We start from the raw sequence: 19138 nt of genomic DNA, 5'->3' as shown, positions 1-19138 counted from the left end.
GCTCCCTAAAACTTTCTCCTGATTGATATCACAAGAAAAGGTCTATGTGTTAAAATGTGCATCTCATTACGTTATGCAGCACAGCCCTTCATAATGTGGTGGGATATGACATGAAGTTAAAAAAAGAAGTCTTTTGTGCTTCTGCTAAGACCATATGTTCCAATATTTTAAATATCTGTGAACATAGGTGTCTCAGAAGTCAAACTGCTGTCTTAGAAAAGGCACTAGTGCTATACTGACAGAAATTACACCCCTAATGCTGTCCTTATCTAGCTCTCAGTTTCAGTTTTTAAAAAATTCCTTGTTGACTGCCTGGTCCATATCAAAGGGAAAGAAATCACTTATTCAAAATTAGTTGACTGTTTTTATTCCAGGAGTGAAAGACTCTGGGCTGGACCCACAGCTGATGTAAAGTGAACAGTGACCCACTGAGCTATTCTGTCAACTATTTCCACAGCCTCTACTTCCGAAAATATTGTTCAGAGCCAGATTCTGCTGCTAGTTATTCTGCTATCAATTGAGGATAAGTTGTTTGAATATCAGTATTACTATAGATTTGCATGAATAAAGTTATGACTTGGACTGGACTTTCAGTTTTACTCAGAGGTTAAATTCTCCCTGCCTCAGAGCCAATGGGGAGCCACCTGAGGAGAGCTAATTAAGGGAAAATGCAGTAAGAAACTCCATATTTTGTCTTCTGGGAGATTTTCCAGAGATCTCATGGAATTTCTTATTCATTCCTCCATTGGGTGGATAAAGCAAGTTTTAGTCTTCCAAGTCAGTGTACGACTACCTGTACATTCATTTTTCTGAACATCTTCTCAGTACAAACAGAGGGTAAAAATGGGTAAAAAGGTGTTTATGGGACACACCTGTCGCAGGGAGCGGGGCCGGGCCGGGCCGGAGCAGCGGGCTCGGCAGGGAGCATGCCGATCTCTGTGGGCAGCTCTGTGCAGGCGTGCGCGCAGGTCTGGCATCCCCCTGCCTGCAACCACCTCACCTCCCTGTGGACACTGCGTGCTGTGGGAGGAGGGGAAATCCCTCCGTGAACGGGGACCAGGAGGCCATGGGTACCATCCTACTTATTCTCTTTCATTTAAATTAATTTAAAAGCCCGAAGTGTAAAAAGAGCCAAATTCTAATCAGCCTGTTCCTGCGGCACCAGCTCCCGAAGCCATGACTCAGTCCTGGCTCATCCAGGGAACGTTAACGGAACAAAATTCGCGTGAAGGCCCGCAGCGTTTGCACAAAAGCTAGCAAAGACTGAAGGCGTCATTGGCAGGACGCAACCATCGGATCTGTCGCGCAGACCTGCTGCCCTGCACAGCATCCAGCCCTGCTGCCCGGCAGCTGGAGGCTGCTGTCAGAAACCGCATTACGCCCGGGACACGGGCGCGAGACGGCAGTGGTTCCTGGCTCTCGTCACCAGTCCTTCCTGCGCCATCTGCTCCGCAGCCCGGCAAAACGCTCGCAGCAAGCAGGCGGAAACGGGTGACGGAGAGGAGCAGCAGCCTGAAGCAACTTTATGAGGAAAAAGACAACTTCAGATTAGGGAAGCCCTGGGGATATGTTGACCGTGCTGATGGTCAGGCTGCGCAGAGTGAGGATCCGGCCCCCTTTCAGGGGCAGCGCTGGGAGCGAGCTCAGCCCTGGGTGCTCGTAGCAGGAAGAGATCATCAACTCACGCTGTTACTTAGTATCCAAACCCTCTGCGGAAAAATGGGTCGGGAGGGAATATTTATAACAAGGTAATACTTATGTTCCATAAAACAAAGCAAGCTACTAACCCACCTTTGCCCTCTGAAGTTTCCATAATTAAAATATGTTATCCTGGAACGAAGTTATCATCACCTGTGGGAGAGGAGGGCGGCTGCAGGAGCACTGTGTAAATTCTTCTAGGTTAGGGCATTTCCCGAGTTCTGGATGTGGGAGGTTCATTGACACAGGTATTTCTCAGTCATTGTATTATTCTGTGTTTCACTGATGAATGGTAGCGAGTCTTTTCCAGGAGGCTGTCAGGCGACTTCATAAAGCAGGAGAAACAGCAAATGAAAACAAAATCTAAGCAATCTCTTACTTTCCCCCGGTATATACAGGAGTGGCTTTTCCTTCCAGTCAGTTATGTGTTTATCTTTTTATCACTCACCCTCTTTTAAAAAACCACTTCTCCGCTGAGATCCAAAAGCTCTAACTTCACTCAGTTAATGCCTCATTATACACTGGAGAAAACATATTGCCTGTAGTCGCCGTTATGTTGTGTGTTGTTTGTCTCTTCGAGTGAGAGATGAGGCAGAGAGCCAAGGATGAAATCCTGGACCCATTAAAGGCAAGAGGAGCTTTGCCATTGACTTATATGGGGTCACAGTTTTGCCCTGAGTCTTTTATTTCCATCTTGTGTGATGTCAGGCAGCCTGTCAAAGCTGACGCCTGGTTGGTTCATTAGGCTGACATGATCAGATACAAATTCACCAAATTTAAACTGTTGGGATATGCACTGAGTTTAGACCAAGAGAAAACAGGCAATTTTAACCCAAAACATTCACACATTTATGAAACTATGCAAGTGATTTCTAGCATGAATACATGCAGAGAATGCACCAAGCAGTTTTACAGCCAATTCAGTTTCGCACAATGCTACAAAGTAGATTGAAGTCGCAAATCGTGAGCTATGAAACCTAATTGCTTTCATACCAGTTCTGCACAACGCAGCCATCATGATTTCACTATCGCTACCTTGGATTTATACCAAAGAAACGTGAGGATCTTAATCTTTCCTAGGAGCAAATACTGAGCACGCACAAGTAATAAGAACAGTAATATCTGCAAAGGGCTGGAAACACTGAACATTATGTCAGCCCATCTGTGCATCTTGTTGGACATAGAAATAAACTACCTGGAATTTACTGACAAAACAAGGGCAGCTTTTAAATCCTTTGTTCAGCATAATATAATATTATAATGAATATTCAAGTTCAACACATTTTTACAGAGTTTCCATTTACTTAGAGATTTTTACTGAAACATCTCAGAAAACACAAAGCTGAATGTAAATTGTACTGTGTTTTTTTCAAATAACAAAGTAAATCCTGAAATAGATTTCCTGGTTTTGGAATTAGGCAACTTCAGTGAGGCCAGAGTATAACGGAGTATTAACTAGTATAAGCAATATCATAGCAATAACAACGCCATCCTGTAGAAATTTTAAAAGCTGGGGAATTTCACACATCTTTAAAACCTCAGGAGCTAAAGCAGCATTTTATTTTGTCATTTTAGTCTATCTACTGCTTTTCCATTCTAAACCAGCAAAATAAAAACAGACATTCCCCAACCCAGTTGACAGAACAGCTCTAAGGAAAGGTCGCATTTTGCAAGGTTTGTCAGTATAGGAGTTTTTTAAGGAAGCTGCAAACTGCAGGAAAGATGAGATTAAACTTTTCACAACAACACAGGCAACCTTGATACAGCCACAACATATGGTCCTCTGTCAGGCGGAGCTGCTCGCCGAGGTGAGCGGGGGCTTGAACTGGAGAGGGTCTGCGAGGTTTGGGCCTACTGCCAATAAATCCACATAATGCTGAGAGACTAAAAGCCTGAGCGTGCTCACATTTACCCTCATATTAGGCATGAGTAATTGCCTTCCAATGAGTGGAGTTACATGAATGTAAAACTAATGCAACAGTGAAGAATCTTTTCACAGGATGAGGAAAACGGCTCGTATAGAATAATAATCCCCCACTGCTCATTCCTGTATTTTTAGAACTGAACTTGGGCTGAACTTCTCTCAAGGTTACAAAACGCTCTGATAACTTATGTGCATGCCTCTGCATTTTTGGATTCTGGCCTAGATAAGGCCTGAAAGCACAAATAATCAGTCTAAGGGCTGTTCTCACAGTATTTCCCACTTGAATGAAAGAGGAAGTACAGGGACTCTCACAAAGCAGCTGTTTTCAGATGGCTTCCAGTCCTGTCTCCAGACTCTCAGGGTCTGTTAAAAAAGCCTGCAATCGAGTACAGCCTATTCCACTTCTCATCCTGTCATGGTTGGGCTGCTACTTTGTAAGCAGCCAGCCTGGGCACACCTGACGGTGCAGGAAACTGTCTGGTTGCTCTGGGACCTCTGAAATACACGAGGAAGAGCTCTTTGATCCCATGTAGGCTCACGGTCTGTACAGACCGCAGACCTGGTCTCCAAGAATGCCCTGTGGACATCCTCAGAAGAAGCAGAAAGCTCCATCCACCCTCCTTCAAATTCCTGTAAATCTGACATGACTTCACTGAAATACCCTCTTGGCACATATCCTGTCACACACCACTGAGATCAGAATCAGAGTATGTTAAGAGAAAATAAAAATATACAGTTGTGCACTGTTCTAAGCCAAATCCTGACAATAAAAGCTTTTAATAATTCTCCACAAACTTTTATATATTCTGCTTTCTCTGTGCCATTAGTTTAATTCTTTTCTGTATGCGCCTTCTTTTCCCTTTCTTTCACTTCCATTCTCTCTCAGTTTGAAAATTGCACTTTATATGTTTGTGGTTTTCTTGGTGAAAGCAGAGTTTCAGGGAATTTGGGATGCAGTTTCTTGTGGGAAAGTAGGTGTGGGTAGTGCAGAAAGTCAAAGCAATCAAGATCAGTGGAAAGTCTGTCTCACTAGATCTCAGCAACACCTCTTCTGGTCCAGGCCACTTCTTCTGGTCTGGACCACCTCTTCTGGTCCAGACCACCTCTTCTAGTCTATCCAAGAGCCAGAGGGTTGTGGAAAGAATTCAAGCCCACCAGGAGCCCCCAGATGAGACGTATTCTCTCCTGCTTCCTCTCCTCCCCAGGGTCCCTGCCTCAGCCACTATCCCCTCTCCCTCTCCTGCTACTTTCTCAACATCCTGCATAAAAAATCTACAAGATGCAGATCATGCTTTGAGATCTGTTTTCAAATCTTTATTTCTGTGCTGCACAACCTGTACATGTACTAAAAGCTATTCAGTACATCAGCTCTGTAGCTGGTGCTGGACAGAAATGATTCATTTTGCACAACCACTGGTTAATGTTGATGCCACAACTTTAATTTTTCTTCCACCTGGCTTCCTATGTTTTCCTTTCAAGACTGTTTTCTGGGCACACTGCTTGCCTTGAAGTCCAGAATACTGCTAAAGGCTGAGGCCAATACAATTATCACTGCATGCTCTTTCAAGCATATGTTCATTATCACTGTTTTGCACAGAGAACACTCAATGAGAACCAATTGATTTTATAACACCACCTAGGACACAATACAAATGTCTCTCAATGGGAACAAGTGCTGGTGAATTCTTTTGCTGCATAATAAATCGAGTTTCAGGAGGGACACTAATTGCCATTCAACTATTATTTTTGCCACCTCCCTCAACAAAAAGTAAGGGGGGAAAAACACTTAAAACAAAAAACACCCCACTTCACTACTTTTCATTAATAAGAGCGCAGCTAATAGAGGCAGCGAACAGACGCAGCAGTTTGCGCAGCAGTTCGCACAGAAGGGCGCGCGAAGGTACCTTCGTTTCTGATCCCTGTGGTGTACACTTCCTCAAGTATGGTCGTGACACGCCGCACAGCGCGTTCCCCAGTGGCTGTTGGAGTTGCTGTGTCAGAGGCTTGGACCCAGACCGACCCTCTGACAGTAGATGCAGCTCTACAGGTCTCAGGCTGCAGGGAGTGCTTGGGGCCTCTCCGGGAGGCCTGGGCTGGCAGTCAGCTCTCCTGCAGGAGGTGGGCTGCTGTTGGCGAGCTGTGTCGTCAGGTAAGGGAGTTACGGGAGGAGGTCAGTAGGCTGCGCAGCATCCGAGAAGCGGAGCAAGAGATAGACAGGGTATTCTCGGAGACTGTACAGCTCCAGGAGTCCCAACCCCCCACAGCAGTGGAGTTGCCAGAGGGCTCTGTGCCGTGTGAAACGGTACATCATAACATCGTAGAAGAAGGCTGGAAACTGGTCACTGCTCGTGGGAGGAGAAAGGCTCCTACTCCTCCTGAAGACCTGAAGCTGAAGAACAGGTTTAGTGCCCTCCAGGATGAGGAGGAGATGGGCACGGCTGCCAGGGAAGTACCTGGGACAACAGACCCTGTGCCCTGCCGGAACACCTGGAAAAAGCGGCGGGTGATTGTTGTGGGGGACTCCCTGCTACAGGGGACCGAGGCATCTATCTGTCGACCTGACCTCTTGTCTAGAGAGGTTTGTGGCCTGCCGGGGGCTCGTGTGAGAGATGTCATGCAAAGACTGCCAAGGCTCGTCCATTCTTCGGACTATTACCCACTGCTGCTCTTCCATGTGGGCGCCAATGACACCAAGGGCAAACTGGAGACCATCAAGCAGGATTTCAGAGCTCTGGGGATGGTGGTCAAGGGTCTGGGAGCCCAGGTCATCTTCTCCTCAATCCTGCCAGTGAGGGGGATGGATGAGAGGAGGAGGAGACGGACTTTCCAGGTTAACGACTGGCTGCGCCGCTGGTGTTGGCAACAGGGTTTTGGTTTCTACAACCATGGGACCCTGTTTGAAGATCGACAACTGATGGCGAGAGATGGGATCCACCTCACGAGGTGGGGCACGCGGGTCTTTGCCAACAGGTTGGCCAACCTGGTAAGGAGGGCTTTAAACTAGGAAAGATGGGGGAAGGGGAGAGTTATAGTGACAGGGTAGTTGGCAAAAGACTGCTCAAGTCAGGATGCCTCCAACAGGTGAATGCAGCCAGGGAAGTGCACATGGGATGTAGCTATGGAGGATCCTCTGGTATCCCTTCTGGGAAACCTGCATGCTCGATCACCTCCCTGAAATGCCTGTACACCAATGCACGCAGCTTGGGGAACAAACAGGAAGAACTAGAGATCTGTGTGCGGTCGCAGGGCCATGATCTCATTGCCATTACAGAGACATGGTGGGATAGCTCACATGACTGGAGTGCTGTCATGGATGGCTACGTGCTTTTTAGGAAAGACAGGCCAGGAAAGCGAGGTGGTGGAGTTGCTCTTTATGTGAGAGAGCAACTGGAATGTATTGAGCTGTGCCTAGGGGTGGATGAAGAGCGAGTCGAGAGCTTATGGGTAAGGATCAAAGGGCAGGCTAGCATGGGTGACACTGTTGTGGGTGTTTACTACAGGCCACCTGATCAGGATGAGGAAGTCGATGAGGCCTTCTACAGACAGCTGGAAGTAGCCTCACGATCCCAGGCCCTGGTTCTCATGGGGGACTTCAACCACCCCGATATCTGCTGGAAAGACAACACAGCTAGGCACAAACAGTCCTGGAGGTTCCTGCAGAGCATTGGTGACAACTTCTTGACACAGGTGGTGGAGGAGCCAACAAGGAGAGGTGTGCTGCTGGACCTCGTACTAACAAACAAAGAAGGACTGGTGGAAGATGTGAAGGTTGGGGGCTGCCTTGGCTGCAGTGACCATGAGATGGTGGAGTTCAGGATCCTGCGAGGAGGCAGCAGGGCACCAAGTAGGATCGCAACCCTGGACTTCACGAGAGCAAACTTTGGCCTCTTCAGGGACCTACTTGGAGGAATCCCATGGGTTAGGGCCCTAGAAGGAAGGAGTGTTCAAGAGAGCTGGTTAATATTCAAACATCACTTCCTCCAGGCTCAAGAGCGGTGCATCCCTATGAGTAGGAAGTCAAGCAAAGGGGGCAGGAGACCTGCATGGATGAGCAAGGAGCTCCTGGCAAAACTCAACCAGAAGAAAGAAGTATACAGAAAGTGGAAAGGGGGATGTGACGAGGAAGGCTAAGGCCCGTTTGGAATTAAATCTGGCTAGAGATGTCAAGGATAGCAAGAAGGGCTTCTTCAAATACATCAGTAGCAAGAGGAAGACTAGGGAAAATGTGGGCCCGCTGCTGAATGGGGTGGGTGCCCTGGTGACGAAGGATGCAGAGAGGGCAGAGTTACTGAATGCTGCCTTTGCTTCAGTCTTTACTGCTCAGGCCAGCCCTCAGGAACCCCAGATCCTGGAGGCAAGAGAGAGAGAGTCTGGAGAGAGGAAGACTTTCCTTTGGTGGAGGAGGAGTGGGTTAGAGATCATTTAAGCAAACTTGACACCCACAAATCCATGGGCCCTGATGGGATGCACCCACGAGTGCTGAGGGAGCTGGCAGACATTATTGCTAAGCCACTCTCCATCATCTTTGAAAGGTCATGGAGAACAGGAGAGGTGCCTGAGGACTGGAAGAAAGCCAATGTCACCCCAGTCTTCAAAAAGGGCAAGAAGGAGGACCCAGGGAACTACAGGCCAGTCAGCCTCACCTCCATCCCTGGAAAGGTGATGGAGCAGCTCATCCTGGAGGCCATCTCCAAGCATGTGGAGGACAAGAAGGTGATCAGGAGTAGTCAGCATGGCTTCACCAAGGGGAAATCATGCTTAATCAATCTGATAGCCTTCTATGATGGAATGACTGGCTGGGTAGATGAGGGGAGAGCAGTGGATGTTGTCTACCTTGACTTCAGCAAGGCTTTTGACACTGTCTCCCATAACATCCTCATAGACAAGCTCAGGAAGTGTGGGCTAGATGAGTGGACAGTGAGGTGGATTGAGAACTGGCTGAGTGGCAGAGCTCAGAGAGTTGTGATCAGTGGCACAGAGTCTAGTTGGAGGCCTGTAGTTAGCGGTGTCCCCCAGGGGTCAGTACTGGCTCCAGTCTTGTTCAACTTCTTCATCAATGACCTGGATGAAGGGACAGAGTGTACCCTCAGCAAGTTTGCTGACGATACAAAACTGGGAGGAGTGGCTGATATGCCAGAGGGCTGTGCTGCCATTCAGAGAGACCTGGACAGGCTGGAGAGGTGGGCGGAGAGGAACCTCATGAAGTTCAACAAAGGCAAGTGCAGGGTCCTGCACATAGGGAGGAATAACCCCAGGCACCAGTACAGGTTGGGGGTTGACCTGCTGGAAAGCAGCTCTGCTGAGAAGGACCTGGGAGTGCTGGTGGACACCAAGTTAAGCATGAGGCAGCAATGTGCCCTTGTGGTCAAGAAGGCCAATGGTATGCTGGGGTGCATCAGGAAGAGTGTTGCCAGCAGGTTGAAGGAGGTGATTCTCCCCCTCTACTCAGCCCTGGTGAGGCCACATCTAGAGTACTGCGTCCAGTTCTGGGCTCCCCAGCACAAGAGGGATGTGGCACTACTGGAGCAAGTCCAGCGAAGGGCTACAAAGATGATTAGGGGACTGGAGCATCTCTCTTATGAGGAAAGGCTGAGAGAGCTGGGCCTGTTTAGCCTGGAGAAGAGAAGGCTGAGAGGAGATCTTATCAACGCGTACAAGTATCTGAAGGGAGGGTGTCGAGAGGATGGGACCCGACTCTTTTCAGTGGTGCCGAGCGACAGGACGCGAGGCAACGGGCACAAACTGAAACACAGACGCTTCCATCTGAACATGAGGAAAAGCTTTTTCACTGTGAGGGTGACAGAGCACTGGAACAGGTTGCCCAGAGAGGTTGTGGAGTCTCCTTCTCTGGAGATATTCAAAACGCGCCTGGATGCAATCCTGTGCAATGTGCTCTAGGTGACCCTGCTTGAGCAGGGGGGTTGGACTAGATGATCTCCAGAGGTCCCTTCCAACCTCGGCAATTCTGTGATTCTGTGATTCTGTGATAACAACAACTTTGTTTATAAACTAACCAAAATATAAAAATAAAAATTTTAAAGGAGTTAAAAACAGAGTATTGAGCATCAGGAAAAAAAAAATCAAAAGTCACCTAAAATGAGTGATGGGCTTTTTCTCCCCTTCATTTCACTACATCCTGGAAATTCTCTTTTTCAGTTTCATCAGGAAATATTTTTCCTTTTATTATTTGGGTTGAATTTTTTGATTCAGCAGTCTTTTTCTTTTTTTTTTAAACCTGATGTTGTCCTAATATTGCATCCTTTTACTTGAATTTGTTCCACCAGTGTACAGGTATACAGATACAAGTATTAAATTGCTAAAATGCACTTAGTGTAATGATACATATATTTTAACATGCCAGACTGTAGTTTAGATTCCCCTAAAAAATATATTGTTTTTATCTCTGTGTAACTTCTCTAATTTTGGTATAATTACTTTAGGTAGCACAAGTGTCAGAAGTAGCCTCTGCTCTTCAAAAACTCTTTTCTTTGATGCCTGCCTCTAACTTCCCTTAAGAGCAGCACTTCACAAAATAATGTCGACTGTTTTTTTAGAATAATTGCAATACCTAGGTATAGCAGTGTTGTCCTCCATAGTAGATATTCTGTAGCTGGCACTTCATTATTAGCATTTTGATTGTACCAAATTTATCTTGAGATGAAAAGTAAACATCATTATCCTCACTGGAACTCAGTATACTTACTTTGCTCTGTAATTACAGGTCTGATCATTACCACTGCCATTCTTGAATGACCCAGGAGTAGTAGAATATGGAGGTAGGATTAGAGTAATGTGTGATTGATGATGGCTGCTTTCACTACATTATGTGGTATAAGTGAGCACCTAACAGATGGATTTCATCACTATGTAACATATAAATTCCAGTATATGATAAATTTCTGTACCTCCAGTGTACTGCAATATTCTTTACAAAAATAATGTATTATGCTAGTCAGAACATTCATTAAATTACAGTTTGTGCATTTCATTATGCAGCAGAATCTTTCCATCTTATAGTAAATGATTCTTTTTATTACTATTATTATACAGTAAATTGCTTTTTTCTTAATATTACTAGATAACCTAGCAAATAATTTTGGGTTAAAAAATGCAAAGATAGAGAAGATATTATTAGACTTTTCATGTTCTCATGACTCAGAGATGACTGTCTGACCTGAGATCTTTTCAAGACGTTTTACTATTAGTTGTTGCACATAAGTAGACATTTCTCTTTTGCCTAATTATAAAGGACAGATCTTGACCTCTGCATTAGAAAGACCAAATTAACTAGACAGCTGAGGATTGTCCCACTGTAATGGCATTTTTAGCCCAAGGTTGCTGCTAAGATCTGTTCTGGCGTAAATATCTGTCCTCAGCTCTTTACAGATGAATTAAAGTTCTTTAGTAGAAGAAAAGCAGATGCTCTGTTTTCCAGTCTTTTTCATACTGTGTATCAATTAAAATATGAAATAAATACATATTAAAAATAGTTAAAATAGCATATTTACTGATCTGCCAAGATCTGATCCCTAGCATTGCAGTTTAATACTATCCTATTTTGCTACTTTAAAAGGCTTTCAGTGTGGAAGGAAGCTCATTTTTGAACTGCCCTTTGAGGTACCCCTTAAAAAAAAATTTCCTGGTCAGCATATTTTTAAAATTCCCTGTATTAATAGCTCTATACACATCATGATATTTTTATAAATGGGTGAATCCCTGCCCTTTATAAAGAGGCATAAATATGGTTTCCTTTGCTTATCTCATGCAAGCCCAAAGGCTTATGAAGTCTATTCATTGTGTAACCCTCTTGCAGCCTGTAATGACAGGACCAATATATTCACTAGCCATAGGAGTAGGTAATTTAGTTCAAGATGTAGAAATAGGCACACTTACTGCTCTAGAATTTCCCTAGGTGTATCCGAGTACATTAAGAAGTGCTTAATATAATGACCTTGTTGACTCTATTTTAACAACTTCAAAGCAATCTTTAGAATACCCCAATGGGGAAAGTCAGGCCAAATCACCAGTAAAGCTGGAAAAACAACTGGATTTGAGTCCAACAAATTTATAGATTAGGACAGAGAGAACAGAATTTCCAATTCATTCCTTGATATAGACCAAGACAGGAGCTGTCAGACTTTAGTAGGAACAGAAAGGGGTAAAAAATAAAAATACTAGGAGTGCTCTGGGATGACTAGGTAACTTGTCTGAAATGGCTAAACTCATGTCAGTTTGTTCAGTTCTTTTTTTCATTCTCAACTGTCTTAAAAAAAAGTGACTAAGCAGACAAAATTTTACAATCTAGCCCAGTATCAAAATGACAGATTCCCCTTCCCCCCTCCACCCCTCAAAGTATCTTAGGAAAAAAAGTGTGCAAAAGAGGGGAGGACCAGGCGCAGGGTAGAAAGCAAGGTAGGTGTGTTTGGCAGAGCACCCTGATCCTCAGCAGCAGGCCTCTGTTTTCTTCTGCTCTGTGGGTCCTTCCTACAAAAATGTGCGCAATAGGTCTACCTCTCGGTTTAACATGAAGGCAGGACTCGCCCAGAGCACGCAAGGTTGCAGGAGAAGGGAAGAGTTCCCAAGTCCACAACTTAGTCTTGCTTTTTATATACATAAGATTCAGTGATACAAAAGGATACCATAACGACAATACAATTTCATTGTATTTTCTTTATGTTCCTAAGATAAATACAGATTTCTAAATGTCTATAAATGAATCACAATTCACACTGGAGATTTTTACTGCTATTGCTATTTCTGTAATTCTTTCATATTTCTATGATTTATAAAATGGTGACATAAACCAGCATAGTTCCTGAGTCCCTTCTGAGCTTCACCAGAAAAGACAACCTCATGTGCTTACATATCTTCTTAATGTCATTTGTTTTACAGCTCTTAACAAAGCTCTTATGACTATTAAAAATTCTACACAGAAATCTTGCATAGATTTAAGTTACCATAATATACTCAAAAAAAAAAAGGCATCTTTTATTCTTACGGAAAATTAATCCATAAGTTGTTGCTGACTTTAGCTGACCTTCACGCGAGCGTTTCATGATCAGTATGGAATGTGGGATGTCTATGTCTGTAAAATGTTTTGTTTGAAAATATAGTCCAATAACACTGATTTATGGTGATGTCTACTCTTTAAATCCTTATGGATGCTGCGTTTAGAATGAATGAAATAGTGACAGTACATCACTCTGTGTGAGGTGAGCAGTCTTGAAGCATGAATCACACTTACACATGTCCAAGTGGAGTCATTTTAGAGATATTAAAGTTCAGAAATGCAGTTTACATTTCAGAATTTCTTTGTAAACAAATGGTTTGTTACTGGCTTCAACATTTGTATCTTCTGTTTGTATATTCAATGTCATAAAACAGTGCAGAATAGTTTGAGACATTACATGATGAACAGATAGATTTAAAAATGACAGTTAAAATTATGCATTTTATTCTTTGTAATTATGCATTTTATTAATAAGCCTGGTTAACTGCAATATCCTGAATTACTGTGCACTGTAAAAATCTACACGATATTAACACTGAAATCTGACAAACTTATGAGTTAAAATTGAGATTTATGACATGGCACATCATTAGTTATTTCTCAGTGGACGTAAGTCTCCAATACTTGTATTGGAATTTTCTTTAAAAAAGAATCCATAAGACACATTGCTCTAAGTTCCTTTAGCTTTCACAGCAGGCTTCAACAGGGCAAAATCCTAATAACTGATGAATAGCTCTCCACTATGTGTCCCAAGAGGAGGAAGAGAAAAAAAACCCACTAGTGTTACAGTGCTGTCTGAAGGCCATTTAAAGCAGCTTGTTAGCTGAACTGAGCAATAGAAAAGGTTGCAGTTAAACAGTTTTGCTAGCAGGTGTTCCCATTGCAGCGGTAAACTCCTAAGTGGTTTAACCCATGACAGAGACATAACACAATGTGGTGATAGAAAAGGACCAGTTTTTCAGAAGTTAGTTACCCATTAGATTGGAGTTACACAAATACACTGCTGTATGTGTAGTAGTAATGTTTTATTTATGGCGGGTATGTTAGGATGAGAGATTCAAAATAAGTTAGCATGCAAACATACTGTAAATGAATCCAGTCCTGCAAAATCTTGCACGCATGGTTATCCCTACTGAGAGCACACATAGTGAAGTTAATCAAAAGATATGAAGTTAAAGCATTTCTGTTCAATTTTCCAGTCCAAATTTAGAAAAAAAACAAAAAAAACACCTTTCTTATTTGATTGTAACAAGACAATCTATCTATCTCATCTGCAAGAATCTATCAAAAATCTTCTCATAAATTGTCCTTCTAGCTGCCTGGATAAAAGAACTAAAAATGGGCAGAAGCAACACTGGCTTCCCAAGGCCATGAAGGTCGTCTTGCGTTCCACTCCCTCTGAGAAGTAGAGTACGTTGTATGAATACACACTTGGTATACTTTTGCGCATGTTCTTTTGGTGTTTTTTTCTATGTAGTCGATAGTCTATTTTCCATCCATTCTATACAAAATGCCAGCAGGGAGTTACTACGGACCAGATGTGAATGCCTTGCCTACGAGACAAAATTATAGTTCCCCACTATAATGTTTTATTTTTTATTTTTATTTTTATTTTTATTTTTTATTTTTTGAAATATGTTATAGGCAACTCTAGATTGATGTGGAGTTCAATATCATTATATAATAAAATAAGGACTCTGAAGATATGTTCTTTACTATGGAATTCTTACTCAATCTTCAGAATAGCTACTTTTTCAGACTCCAACCCCAATGTCAGTAGAATTTTTGATGGACTGCTCAAGGAAAATATTATAGAGGCCTAGTTATCTGGTATAACATGAGAACTGTACAGTATTAGAAGTACAACACTGGTAACCAATATGAGAGACTTACATTCTAAAAGTGGAGCAGAAATCATAGTAATTTAATGAACTCTGCCTTTGCAAGCAAGTTTTAGTATGCTTAGAAGCTTTGGACTGGGTTGGGTTTGACACTGTTTTTCTCAGGAATGTCTTTGGTTAGAGGACATAGAATACCATGCAAAGAATAGGTATAGTTTATCACAGAGAACATTCTTTTCTTCCAAACATGCTATTCCCTTTCCTCTTCCTCACATAGAATCTCTTAATGCTTTGTTTAAGATCATTAACTGAGTACATATGACATACTCTTCCGTTTTCTGTATATTAATCTTTGACCCTATCGCAGGTCATATACTTAATGCCAAAGCTGATATTCCTTGTAAAAAGTATCAAGAGGTTCAGTACATCCAGCCTGAAGGAAATCAAATTTAGATAAAAATGGGAATGCATAAGTTGTAAAATTTTATGTAGTAACTTGAATATGCTCTGTTTAAAGTAACTTTAATGTATAATAGCAAGACTTGCAGCAAGGGGAACTAGATAGTTCTGTAATGCAAAGAAGACAGACAAGAGAAGAGAAAACAAACTCGGAACATACATGTCCTTATCTTGCTTCATGTTTCAGTTCCCCAGCTCCCATTTATTTAAAATTCTTTGGGCTTAATATGAAAAAACAAGGAAAAGAATGTGGTTGTTCTTAAGTTTTGCTCTTAAAGTTTTCTCCTTGCTTAGGTCATCAGTGAAAAAATAACAAAACAAATTTTAGCCTGAATGCCTGCTAGCTCATGGCAAAGAAAGAGCGAGTTTGTCATTCCCTAATAATCCAGTGATACCATGTCTCCTAAGCTGCTTCTGATTCTAAGGTCTAAATATTCTTTGGATTTTGACAAGAGAGCTAATAAACAGATATCTAATGTATCTGTGCTCTGGTGGACTACTCCTTTTGGACTTTCCATTAACACTGGCTGAATATTATTCTGATTATGGCAGGTTACCTTGAAAGAATGGATCTTTTGAAAGATTATTGAGATAGTCAATGAGTGAGATCTCACACATGCAGAGGAAAAGAAAGAGGATCACTAAGTAACATACAAAGGCTGGGAAGATATGTTGTCACTTTAAAAGATGCTAATTAATTTCCACTGGAAAGAGAAAATGTGGAAATTTTAGCCTTTGAAAGTCAACACAAGAAAGAAGTAACAGATTAAACAGAAGATGCATGTTAAAACAGCTGAAAAAAGAAAGAACAATAACTAAGCAAACTTGACAATAAATGAGAAATTTATTAGAAACTTTGTAAGTAAACAGCTATCCAGATAATTCAGGGAATTTGTCAGACTGCTGGGAACTGAAGAAAAAGCACAGAAAAATGAATTGATTTCTTTGCATCCTGTTTTAAGTCTAGAAAATGGTGTAAATATCCCATTCCGCCCTAGTTCAGGTTGGCTTGGCATGGTACAGCAGATTGTTGAAAGGCAAAGGGAGCTTTCAGCAGCCTCAGTGGATTGCTGAGTCCTTAACATGTATGTAATAGCAGCACCAGTGTTTCTCTAAACGGCGTTACAGAGACCTGCTGTGTCTGCAGAGCCCCGGATGCTCTGGCCATTCCCATCATTGTCCCCACAGAGCAGCTCCAAAACCTGGCACTAGCCATCCCCAAAGACCAGCTCTCACCTGCTTGGAAACGGACCTTGTGGGAACGTAGAGCCTGCTTGATGAGATGTATATGCATTACCCCTGGAACTATAATAGACTTTTCTTTTTTGAACATTTGTGTAAATATCTCAACCAAACATCAGTTTTTTCAATACCAAAAATGTCTCCAAACCTATATGCAATGAATGTCATCATTTTACTGTAATACAAGGAGCTAATACCAGCCAAACTGATGGTAAGTAAAGCTACTCAATTACAGACTTAACTGTATGGTAGCTGCAAAATGTTGAGCCACTCTGTACAGCCATGCACTATGATTCACTAATCACCCTCCTTTATACTCTAATCAAAGCAAATATAGCTGTCTCAGCTTGTTTTATCCAAACACTTTAAGATTTTCTTCCAGTTATAACCTCCTTACACACTAATTTAACACAATTATTTCTCACAAGTATCCCAGTCATCAGTTATTTCAGTGCATTAATAACCCGAATAGAGTTTTCTGTTAAAGTAATAAGAGCCATAACCCAGCCTAATAAATCCTTTTGGGGGAGTTACTTAGCTCAGAACACAGTTATTACCTCACCTATTTTTCCTCTGAGTAAATTCATATATCTATCTCATTAACAGCTCCATTTAGAGTTTGTTCACATATACATGTGAAAATCTCTGTTTCATTAATGTCAGAGGGATATAATACACTTTTATACAAAGCATTATATGCATATAAATACACTATTATACATAGTGTACCACTATTATATAAAAAGAAACGTTTGCCCATATAGAGTGGCTTTCATGACAGAATATTTGTTTTACAAAGTCTGATGGATACAGTCAACTCTGTAGGACAATGCAGGCTGAACAATTAGCTGAAGGTCACACAGGAAGGAGATGACAGAACCAAGCTGAGATCCTAGGTATCGTAACTCACGTTTCTTTGCTTTACCCATTAGGCACTGTTTCTCAATTTAATTTGCTATTCTCTCTAATACTGTCTGGAGTAATCATAAATTAGTGGATAAAACAGAACAATGAAAACCTGGTTATTTCTTATCTAGTAATTATGATTTTACTCCATGAACTAGTATATTAATCTGTTTCCTTTCCCCCAGCTACTTTTTCTTTCGTAATTATGCTTGTGCTGGAAAATGGTTGGGTTCTCAAATTACTTTAGAGTTTCCCTCCCCTGGGAAGATGGAGGTAGCTATTTATAGGCATTGAGTCTAGCACCAAAGAGTTTGGAATGGCTCCCTCCATAATGAGGCTGAGGTCATGATCAGATTCAAGTGTAAGGACAGACAATAGAGTAAAAATATTCTGTCTCAAAGGCACATCTACCTTAATCTGCTGCCTAACTATGAACTATTTTCTTTAACAGCTATCTACAGGAAATTTATGATGGCTGCTTTTCGTTTGAGATTAAAAATCAGATTACCTCTTCTTTTACTATAGTGAAAGAGATAGTTCAATAATTTGGAGCATGGAGTAAGTCCCAAAAGGTTAGCTCTATGTTGAGTCGTGTGTGTGTGTCAACAGTACATAATCTCAATCAAGAACTGACATGTATTGCAGTAGTGACTATAGCTATTGCAATAATTAATAATTAATTCACAAATACTTTCTCAAATGAAGTTTTGTTTCAATGATGTACCTACTTCTCTTAATTTATTGAGATGGTCACAGGAGCCCTAAATAAAGTTCTCCTAAAATCCATAGAATGCTGCAACATCAATTGTGACTTTCTGTCATTCTATAGACTAGTGTCTCTAATGGCTACTATCCGCCAATAACTGTCTTTTAAGAAAGATAGTGCTGTATTTTAAAGTGTGTTGGAAATAAAGCACGAATATTTGTTTAAGCAGTGTCTTACTTAACACAGCTTCGTGCTGTGATCCTATCATAAGGTCAGAAGCTAGAAAGCATTGAAGTTTGGATAGAATAGCTGTGGGTATAGTGAACAGTGGTACAGGTAATTCAGTATATAGCACTGCTTACTTTGTGGTTCTGTAAAAAAATGCAAATATGCTGACACTGCTTGTGGGCACTATCCTGGTATTTTCTGGTGTTTTATATAAGATATATAATGAAGTACAAAACTACTCAGAGTTATTAAGCAAGAAACAACTCTAATGTTTCAGTCCTAATGTCCTAGCTATAATGAAGGTAGCTATCTGTGGTTCAAAATTAAGACAGTGATTTTCATCTCCTGTCCTAAACGCTACATACTTCAAAACAGTTACTGCAATTTCATTCCCAAAGCAGCTGCAGTTTGCTTAATTTTAAACACAATGGAACTTTGAGCCTTTGGATAATGACTTCACTAGAGATACTTGAATAGGGAAAACGCTCTATTAATTTGCTGCAGCATCCTCAACTCTCCAAAGACTAGTTAAAGGACTATTCACTGCAATCTCAAACATTTTAGTAACATGTGAAGATGAGCAGTTTTTTACAACAACACATATTTTTATGGTAAAAGGTGTTAATGGCTGCTCCCAAACGTGGCATTCATCTATTGATTATTCATGGAACTTGTTAGTCTTAATGGATATGGAATATGGATATTGGATAATGGATACTGGACTGGGTTTCATTTGTAGTCCATATATTTGCAGGACAGATCTTTTATGGATTTTCTAAATGTTTACATTGGTGATACAGCCTTTAGAGAGGAGAAAGGAGGAAAAGAATAGTCTATAGTGCTACTCCAAGTAACTTTGTCTTCTTCCTTTTTCAGTTTGGGAGATTCATGGAAGGAGAATTACCTGTTCTAAAGAACTTAGTTGCCAAAATCTAGGGGATCGAAGAGGTTTCTGTGTGAAAAAAATACTGTCTTCTAATCAAGTTGGGACTTCTCCCTGATTTTCATGCCAGCTGTGAAAAGAATGGTGCAATTCCTGCATCGTTTACTCAGGAATCAGATTTCCCATCATTCTGCCAGAAAAATGGTCCACTAGGTTTCAAATAAGTGGCGTTTTATATAAC

Source organism: Apteryx mantelli, chromosome 8 (assembly GCF_036417845.1).
Source record: "Apteryx mantelli isolate bAptMan1 chromosome 8, bAptMan1.hap1, whole genome shotgun sequence".
Classification (NCBI taxonomy): domain Eukaryota; kingdom Metazoa; phylum Chordata; class Aves; order Apterygiformes; family Apterygidae; genus Apteryx; species Apteryx mantelli.
The sequence above is the reverse complement of the archived record's forward strand: the minus strand, read 5'-3'. Positions refer to the sequence as shown.